The sequence below is a fragment of the Perna viridis genome, chromosome 1 (assembly GCF_037379345.1).
Source record: "Perna viridis isolate PV_CMFRI_1.1 ecotype Kerala chromosome 1, ASM3737934v1, whole genome shotgun sequence".
NCBI classification, from domain to species: Eukaryota; Metazoa; Mollusca; class Bivalvia; order Mytilida; family Mytilidae; genus Perna; species Perna viridis.
The window spans coordinates 33,410,699-33,421,332 of record NC_142445.1 but is presented as its reverse complement, the minus strand read 5'-3'; the positions used below and the strand labels follow the sequence as shown (position 1 = coordinate 33,421,332).

Genomic DNA, 10,634 nt, shown 5'->3' with positions numbered 1-10,634 from the left:
GACACTGAGTCAAGAAAGACCTCAAATTTATCAAAAATATTCATGTAACCAAATTGTAAGCTAAATAAACCGATCGAAAACGTAGTCGTTTTAAAGAATAACCATTTGTTTTATTGCAATGCATAATTATACTGCCTGTTTATTGATGTATTATTGGATCTTCGTTTGTACTATTGCTTTTGGTATTCCTAGCTGTGTAAGTTTATGTCCTCAAATTTCTTGACAATTTACACTTAAATCAGCATTTCTACAAAAATATGAATTCCTGGGAATCACTGACTACCAATATTAGATGAATTTTCAAAGTAAGAATGGCCCCACACTTCGAAATTTCGGGTTGGAGATGCTTGTCCTTGCCATTGTCTAGATTAGGCCCTGGTTTGAACTTGTCGAAACTGTACATTGTACATGTTTTTACAATTAATGTTTACCTTCCTCTAAGAGTTTTTTTTTCAATTCAAACAAGGATACAAACTGTTGATGTAGAAATTACCAAGCAACACTGTACTCTTCGATCACCTCGTAGATCTGAGGAATTTATAAGATTCCAATTAAGTTGGAAAGTCAAGGATATAGAGATGTGATGAATACAGTAAATATAATGACTTTATCACAAATGCACTTTGGGTATAAATCCATCTTTTTTTTCTCTAAAAAAACGGTTACTAGTGAACCCATATCCCATGGGTACCACTTTTATGATGAATCTCTATTGCGATTAAGCTGAGTGTTTAGCTTTTCTTTGCATCATACCGTTATGCCGAAAGGGTGCGTTCTTTTATCTATGGACGCAGATGACATTCTTATCCCATATCCCTCTGAACAAAAACAAACAACAAAATCAAGAAACAATAAAAAACGAACTAAAAACTGGCAGCTAGGTTGCAAACTAACTGTGTTAAAATGTTTTTAGTGCAGTCATTGCCTCGTGACATAGTAGGTAGATGATAAATAGAAATAGAAACTTACTTAGAAGGTGGGTACTTATTTTGCTAATGCAAGTTTTTCAGGAATGGTGTCAGTCTGCGGTCTGGTATCATTGCGGTCAATCTATTTGACTCTTTGGCTATGGGTTAAGAATCTAGGATTATATGTGATAATAGAGCTGTAGGTGATAAATGGACTTTAAAAGTGCATAGCTAGAATTTCCTAATTCATTAGACCTTATTGATGAAATCATATTCTAAGACTTCGGCTTTTATGTTATTATCTCTAGAACTGGGTACCCAGAAATTAGGCGCCTTTACAGAATACTAAGGTATCTATGCGACAATTTGTAGCACTTGAGTTGAGAAATAATTGAAGCTAGATGCTAAACGATTTTGGTTCAAGATTGAGTTATTTGACAGACATTTTCGCTAAATTGAATTGCGACTTGAACATTAAGAAGCTGGAGAAGGCCAACTTGTAGTTTGAAGTTAAATTATGCGGGACGTCATGTAGGAAGTTTCATGCCCCGTTCATCTATGTGATCCTTGTTAACAGATAATGAACCTTAATAAAACGCAAACTGGCGCACAGATTTTTGTGTGATTTGAATATCATTCATAATCAGAATGATGAATTCAAATCAAAGCTAGAGTACAATAACAAACTTGTGTTTTGATACGTTTGAAGTCGATCCGGTTCTTTCCTTTTATCTCTTTTTTTTGCGCAATTTGACGGATTATTTGAGGCGTCAAATCCACACAAAAGATATAAATAGATTCAGTACATGAGTACTTTGACTTGTTTTTTTTTTTTTTTGGTGGGGGCCGGGATGGTCGTATAAAATATATGACATTAATGTGCATCTTAAACCTTCCAGAGTATGAAGTGGACATTTGCATTTGCAACCGAGAGATGAAACAGTCCAATATATAAGTCATGCTTTTCATATTTTCTGGAATATATATTAATGTTTTTCAATCGTAATAAGCAGTTTTGGAACCCACTGAACTTCCAAATTAACAAATATTAAATGTTAAGCAACATATGCGGAATGAATTCAAAAAGAAGTGTGCATGTGAGTGTGCAGTCTAAGCCAGTGCGGCAATCCCTACAAGAACTGAAGCAGACTTAATTTTGAGCAAGAATGGGGTATTCCACAAGACAACAATCGTCAGTTATGATCCATTATATTCAGTGTGTTACGGATTCGTAATTATTTTAGTTTTGAATAAAAAATGTATATTTTTTCATATGCCGCCATGTTGCATGCTGGTTTCTTTAAAAAAAAAATGCATTTTAAAGTCGTTTCCTGTCCTTTGAAGGCAATAATTATAACAATTTAAAGCGCCATTTCACAACGTTCACCGAATTGAGACTTTGTGTAGACATTACAATAAGAATAACTTCATCAATTTATTTCTATCTTTTATTGGTTTTAAGATATTTAGCTGAAAACCACAAAAACCACAATTTTTTTGCCTTCTATAGAAGCAGAATTTGGTCTTCTGACCTCTGGGGCCTTAAAATAGCAACATCGGTAGCATTAGAACCAGAGGATGTAATCAAAAGTATGTACATCTCTACTTGATCTTGAAGGTTAAATAGTATGTAGGATCATTTGTGAGACGATGGTTTTTCTTAAATAAACTATAGCACAGTTCTACAAAGTATAAGTATTAATTAAGGCTTAATTTCACTATAGAGATAAAAGTCTATAATATACATTATACGTGGGCGATCTTGTATTTCATACGACAGCACGTTTGATAAAGAAGGAGAGAGTCCCTGCACGCAGAGGGGCTTACTCAAGTCACACTATCAAATATGCAGCCCCACTATATGAGTGGAGGTTCATGTCATAATTGGGATTATAACCACAAAAAGTGTGATCCAAGATTTGGGGGTGCCTCGCTTCAACTCATTTTTTTTTCAAATAAAATCGAATATATCACTATTTACTGCTCATGAATCACTTGACAAATGATGAATCTAATGAATAAATACAGGTATCACCATCAAATACCTCTATAATTAAATCAACGCAATGATTTAAACATTCAAACTCCATATGTCTACCATCATAAGTGAATCTCGCGAGATTTTGACCAACACATTCAGTTTGGCCGCATATACCGAGCAGGTAGTACGGACTTTTCGAGCTCTAGTGGGAGCGGTTAAATTACACTTTAGTGGAAGTAAGTTTTTAGTTTAATTTTTCTTTTCAATTTGTAACAACAGATCTAGATGAGCTGTAGTATTTTATTTGAGCTTTAATTAGTAAGTGTATTAATGTGCATTGTAGAAGTGTGTTTTGTCTTGTCTTGAATGTTTGCAAAGGTTGCAATGTTTGTGAGAGGCATGTTATTTTCTTCTTATTTGGTTGGTAGTGACAAGTGTAATTATTTTAATTTAAGTAGAGTATCAGAGATTGAGCATTTCCATCGAATTTAAATTTGTTTAAACGGATTGAGACGGCCTGTTGTTAAATTTTTTTATTAGTTATAAATGTGGCATATTTTCGGTGATTGAAATACTCAGTTTTCATTGTGCGTGTTTTAGAGAGGGATTTTGATCATCCATAAGTATGTTGAAGCAGGTCGCTTAAAATCCCTGGCTGGTCGAAGTATTTTTTATTTGTGTCGATTGCACTTGGTTCCGTTCTTTTGTTTTGTTTTTTTTTTTAATTATAAGACGTTTACGTAGGTTTGTAGGTTATTTGTGGGCATGTTTGACATGTTTTAGAAATGCAGGTAAATTAATTTATGCCCGTCAGTGTTCTTTTTAGGTGTTGTAGTGTCCCGGAAAATTTTCATTCTTGTAACCGTTTCCGATTTTTGTTATTGATTTCATGTCCGGTGAGACTCGTAAACATGTCAAATATATTTTCAAACAAATAGGTGTTGACCCCGCACGGAGTAAGTTATTAACTTTTTATTGATTTCTTATGATAGATAAACATCCTAGTGCATCAATTGATACGTTTGTTTTGCCGAAGTTTGTGTACATAGATGTATATTGAGCGTCAGGGAGAACGTCCTAGATATTAACCTTATCGCAATTTTTGTCAATGTTTTTTATTTTGATTTACGCTAAATCATTCATGAAACTTGCTATTTTAATTTAATGTGTGAAGTGTACAAATAGTCTTTGAATGAATATAAACGTTTGTGGTCAACAGTTCACAGTTATTTTGTGTATTTAACCGAATCTATTTTTACATTGAATTTGCATTAATATTACATCCTCGATCATTTTGTTATTGTACGATGATAATAATAATGTCATATGTTTTTTTCGATATAATGTTTTATGAACGAATAGGTTGATCTATTGCATTTAATTTAATCAGAACAAATTTCATGAAACTTCAGAAGTTGTTTTTAGAATTTAAAAAGTATGGAAAGCCGGTTTATTATAAACTTCAAAACCTTTGCATTTTTACACACTGTATATAAAATATGTTTCATAATTTTGAATTATTGTATGATTTGATTATTTTGATTGTTTATATATGCATATTCATGATTGTAAAATTGTGTATTTTGTTTATTGTAGTTTTTTACCCTCTCCGGAGGTTTGGATTGCAATTAATAAAGTTGCACAGGTGTATTTGCGAACTTTGAAATTCGCGGGGTCAGACCCGCTCCTTTGAAGTGCACATGTTTAATGTCTGACATTTTTGTTTCAGAAATTATGACGAAAACGGTAAACGAAAAAAAAGTCACAGGAAAATAATTCACAGAAAATAAAGTCACAATAATATTAGTACACTGACTTGGTATGATTTACTCGAAACATTTGCTGTGAACATAGATTTACTTCTGGTATAAAATGTGGGTAAGACACTGATTTATTGTGACATATTTGACATATTTTCTTGCATGTTTTAATGATTAATTGTTAGTTTATTTGTCATGTTTTTATTGTCTTTAAATAATCAATTTATTGAGGGATAACAATAATCGAAAGCATATACAAACAAACAAACATACAGATACAATACATGTGATATGATTATATGAGTTTGACAATTAATACTAAAAGTTGACAGTTAACATATTTCTTCATATAGTCAAACTTTGACTATAAACCCCAAAAAAATGAAAATATCCGATGAAAACATGAAATATAAACATAAAATGCGTGGTTTTATGTAATAGAACTAGGTGTTAAGTATATGTGAGAGTGCATTGTAAAGTGGTAGATGGTGTTTATTCCAGATAGAAGTTAATAAATAATTTTTATTTTCGAATTTTGATACAGGTGAATCCGTAAAGGATGTTGTTACAGGAAAAGAAGATTCGTTAGAGAATCTTAAGGTTTCTAGCTCATGATTCAATCATTTTAGTCAACTCGATTGGACCCAAAGGGCAGAAGTTAAGCGGAAACGCCCAGAGTCTGTCAGACACGGCTGTTGCTCAAGGTATATTTTTGTCAATTTAGATCGAAGATCAGAATTGATATAGCAGTCGCCAGAGCCTTTAGATTTGTAAAGCCTGATAGCATCTGCAAATATCTTGCATTACCGAAAATAGTCCCTTTGGCATACTCCATTTAGGTTCAAATGCAGATAGTTAGGTCGACTTTATAAGTATTTCTGATATGTTATTTACGCCAATAAACAAACCCAATAAACAACTTGATTAATTAGGATTGTAACAACGATCAAAATATTTGACCTCTAATCTCTTATCAGTGCCTGTCGATATATTCAAGTAGTCTATTCATTTTTATCCGCATAATATAGATAGAAATGAAAACCCTGCATGGCTATAAATAGTCAGAATGCTGAAGCTGTCTTCTGATATTTCAAGCAGGCCCTGACGGATCCAAATATTTACAAAAATGGGGCAGTGGATCCGGTCAATTAACGTATATAAATTGTTCCATGCTATCATTTAACACTCATTTTTTGTCAAATGTTTTATGAAAGAGTAGCATAACCCCCGAAACCATCCCGATGTATCACTCATTGTATCGTGTATTTTTATAACAATTACTGCCTCGTGACATCGGAAGCCCGGAGGTGACAAATTGAAATAAAATTCTGCTTAGACGATGGTATAGGAACTTCGCTAATGCATTTCTTGGGAATAGTGTCAGTCTGTGTTCCAGTGATATTGCTTTTTTTGTTATAATCATTTTATTGGGCTACTTTGGCCATATGTAAAGATAATAGAGCTGCAGTGCTCAAGGTGCTCCAGGGCCTTAAAGAGTAATCAAGGGAACCAAGGTTATAGCGGTAATCAAAAGAATGTAATCCAGGGACAAAAACCAGACATGGAAAACAGACATACACAATCTTGTAGCAACATAACCCTGTTCCAAAAGCCTATTTGTTATAGTTCTAGCGCGATACAAAAACTCTGTGTAGTTTCGGCAAGCTCTGGTATATGCACAGGGGTGGAAAAGGTAAAAGAACCCCAGGCGTTTGTTTTGGCTGTAAAAAACAGGGTCATTTTTATTGCCAACTGCCCTAATATGAAAAAAAAAAGAAAAGTAATTTAGGGGTTCTAGATTATTAAGTGGTAGATACTTTTCCCTTGCCAGGAGCTTTGATTTCCATTGAATTATTTTATTCACGGGGGTGAGTTTTTTTTTTGTTTTAATATTTTTTTTCTTTTTTACTTTCAGAAAGGCAAACTGTTTTGTGAACTTTCTCCTAAGAAATCGAGGTTTGAGCAAGAAATTCCGGATTGGGAATTTGAATCGGGTTTTAACCCATCAGGAGTTTAGTTAAGAAGAATTTTTGACATTAATTTAGTGAATTCAAAAGGAGAGGACACTCAGCCCTCAAATTGATTACCTAATGCTGAAGACGTTGTTGATGGCAGAAATTTTAGACTTTAAGATCTTAATTTTTAGATCCTATTTTTTTCATTGCTGGAAATTTTACTAATTATGTATAACAGTGGGAACTGATAGGCTGCCCTGAACATGTTTTGGACTGGATTAAAAATGGAGTTGACGTTCACCCTATGTTTAGGCATTTTAAAGGAAACTTTAAAGGTCATTCCTATGACTCTGATTTACCACCTACAGTATTTTTCCAGAATGCTACTAATTGTAAAGAGTTTGGAAAATTTATTTCTAACACTTTAATGGAAAGAATAGCTAATGGGACTATTACTGTTCTGGGTAGAGTTGGGGAGTGTGATCCTCCATTCCTGGTCAATTTGTGGATTAAAGATTGTCCGTTCTCGTTGGACACACTTAAGAAGGTCCCAAGGCTACTTGAACAAAAATGCATTTATGACGTCATTTGATGATAAGTCAGGTTATGACCACATTTTCTTGCATCCCAATTCTAGAAAATTCTTTGGAATTCAATTTTCTGGATGGTATATGGTTATGAACTCTCTCCCTTTTGGATTAAAGGCGAGTGCCTGTATTTATCGTACTACTGGTCTAGTCCCAAAAGGCTATTGTCGGTCACTTGGCGTACCCTCTCTATTGTACAAAGATGACCATTTAGTGTGCGAGTTTAAAAGTAGTAGAGTAAAAAGTGACGAAGGTTCAATTGAATTAGCTGAAGAGAGTTTATATATTCTATGTCAAGTACCAATTAGATTGGTATACTTTTTGAAGTTGGATAAGTGTTGTTTTTGAGCCAACTAGGTATTTAAAGTTCTTACGGATGTTTTGTGACTCGATTTAAGACTACTTTTATCTTGCCAGAGCAAAAGAAGAAATCGTTTAGAGTTTAAAGGAATCTATCTTAAAAGTTACAAAGGCGATATTAAGACTACAGCGTTTCATGGGTGAATGCATCTCCTTTTATTTGACTATCCCCTCTGCTAGGTTGTTTTCTGGAGAAGCTAATAGGGCTATTAGTATTGCTTCTATGAATAGTTATCCAGTTTACACTTATAAGGATTTGAGAGAAGAGTTAGAAAATTGGCGTTTTCTTGATACATGGGAAGGATGTGCCTCATGGAGGTTAGAAAGGCATTTTCAGATAGTTTTAGCTACGGACCTGTCTTAGTACAAATGGTGTGCTTGCATGGTCGCTGGAGAATCTTCAGTAGAGTTTGGAGATTATTGGAAAGCAGAAGACGACTCAGCTATTAAAGAGGCAAATGCTCTCCTTCACTTCCTTGTCTCCATTTAAGATAAGATTGTAAACGTTAGAGTGGATGCATTTTGTGATAACCTGGCAGTGGTGAATTCTTGGTCTAATCGGGGTGCTCGAAATCCCTCGTTAAACAAGATCTTAAAAGAGATCTTTGTTTTAACAAAGGCTGTTAATATAGATCTGTGTCTTGTTCATGTAAGTTCTGCTAAAAATCCGTCTGATCACGAGTCTAGAAAGTTAAAATTGTCCGATGCCATGTTGCACCTGTTAAATGAAACTTAGTGGCGAGAAAATTTGGCCCCCATTCTACAGAGTTGATGTCTTTAAATTCAAATAACATGTTGGACAGCAGTGGTAGCCCTTTGAAGCGTTTTACCCCCTTTCATACAGTATTATCGAGTGGTGTTAACGTTTTCTCCCAGAATTTGGAATTGGAGAAAAATCCTTGTTTTCCCACCTTTCAAATTGATCTTTGCTGTCCTGTAGTTTTGTGCTCAGAGTCGGTTGAAGGCTTGCACGTTTATTGTGCCGGACTTAGAACCAAAACCTGTTTGGCGGCCTTTCTTTTGGCAGCATGTTAAAAAGTGGCATATTTGGCTCTTAAAGGCGAATGCAGGTCACTTCTTTACCCTTCGAACAAAGGCTTTAAATTTGATTCTTCCGGTTTACCTTGGCGTCTTCTTGTTGCCATACTTCAATTTTAGTATGTTTTTATTGTAGGCTGCGATGCCGCGTATTCGGCTGCCAACAGAGCAGTGTTTGGTCTGTGGGTATGCAAATGATATGGGATATCATTTCTGTCACTCATGTGGTGAGAAACCAGCTCATGTTCTTGATGGATTCGAAAAAATACGGTCATGGATTATGTGGTAGATAGACGTTTGAACTTTTTGGATAATTTAGTCGGTAATACTAATTATAACAAAAAGAAAACTGCTTTAGAACAGCAGTTTGAGGCTTTTCTTTCTGAAGGTTCTATTAGGAGTTTAAAAACTGCAACCCCTTCAGATGTAAATCGTTTTTTTTTTGGTATTTAGAGATTTGACAGGTAAACCTCAATTTCATGAATTAGCATTTGAAAATCTTGGTAAAGTTGGTATTCATCCTTGCCAATATCCAACAAGGTTGGCGTCTGGTACAGTACAATCTTTGATGGGTCAGCTCCAGACAATTTTTGAAACTAATGGTAGAGGTAGTTCTTGGAATTGAATAATGTAAGAAACCCTGTGTGTAGTCAGGAAGTTCAGAGATACTTGCATTCTATTGAATTAGAACAGACAAAATTCCATATCGTGTCTAAACAATCTAAACCGTTATTTTTGGACAAATTTTAATCAATCAGCTGTTACATTGATGATTTGTTGAAAAACGTGATCCTGAAAAGTCCGGATAAATTTGTGTTATTAAGAGATCAAGCCTTTTTTAAAGTGCAATATTTTTTCTGGAGATAGGGCAAATGATTTAGGGTTGTGTCTCTTTCAAGAAGTAAAGTTATTACCTAACGGAGAGGGTTTCCTTTTTTCACATACAGTTGGCAAAACTCTTGTGAAAGGAAAGATAGAAATTTTTTTTATTTTGAAAACAAGTGATGCTTTGTTATGTCCTTTACAAGCATTGAAAATATATTTTGAAGGGGCAAAAGCGTTAGGAATTGATTTGAGATTCGGGTGTCTGTTCCGTACACTAAGTAAAAATCGGAAAGAAGTAACTGAAAATCCTGTTACGTCTAGTGCAATGTATGACCGTTTGAAGAAATATTTAAGGGATCTTAGCTTGGATAATGGTGAAACGCCCGATGGGATTCGGGGGGGGGGGGGCTTGTGCAATTACTTTAGCTTTGTTCGGAGGTCCCACGAAAGAGGTTATGCATCATATGGGTTGGTCAGCTTTTTACGAACGGCATAATAGAATGTCAGATATTGCAGGAAGAGGTTCCTAAAGTTCCATGTTATCGGATAAAAGGGTAGGCGATTCTGGAATTTACAGACGTATCTGAATCTTTTGGGGAGAGGTCTAACCTTTCCAATGCCTTTGCATGACAGTGGCTTTTGTGAATTGAGGCAAAGATGTTAGCACTAGGCGCAATTTAGTCCTCTTATATCTGTAGCTTGTCAATGATTTTTGATTTGTTATGTTTCAATGTTGTATAATATCACTTCTGCATTACATGTGTACCTTGGCATTATCATGTTTGATATTGTAATTAAAATTAAGAAAGTCATTTTGTTGTTTTTCGTGTTTTGTGTGTATTGTATTTTCATGGTCACCGACGGGTCAAAATTTTTAATAGTTGTTCTAGAGATGTCGACATGTTGTTTGAAAGGTCATATGATATAAAGAACTGATATGGGAAATGTTATATGATATGGGAAAATAACAACTTAATAAAATATGCGCTTTACTAGCAACTCGTATAATGATATAGCGGATTTATAAGGATCTGATGTCCTGGTGGTGTGGTTATAATCTGGGCCCATGTTCACATAGCAACTGAAGTTAAGATTTTATCCGGACGGAGAGATTCTTCTTGTGATCCTACGATGAAATATGATTCCGAATGTTTTCCTTACCTGACGTAGTTACATGCATACGGCTCCTGGCTTATAACTGTCAACGTGTCAGAGGTATA

At 34.7% G+C, this 10,634-nt stretch overlaps 1 pseudogene across 1 annotated transcript; it reads left to right on the top strand.

Annotated features, from left to right (window-relative positions):
- The first annotated feature begins 3,734 nt into the window (after positions 1–3,734).
- LOC148628447 (uncharacterized) lies at positions 3,735–10,226 on the top strand (annotated as a pseudogene). Its single transcript, XR_015923510.1, has 4 exons — positions 3,735–3,845; positions 4,619–4,767; positions 5,194–5,353; positions 6,565–10,226. The product of XR_015923510.1 is annotated as an uncharacterized LOC148628447 (transcript).
- Positions 10,227–10,634: the final 408 nt, after the last annotated feature.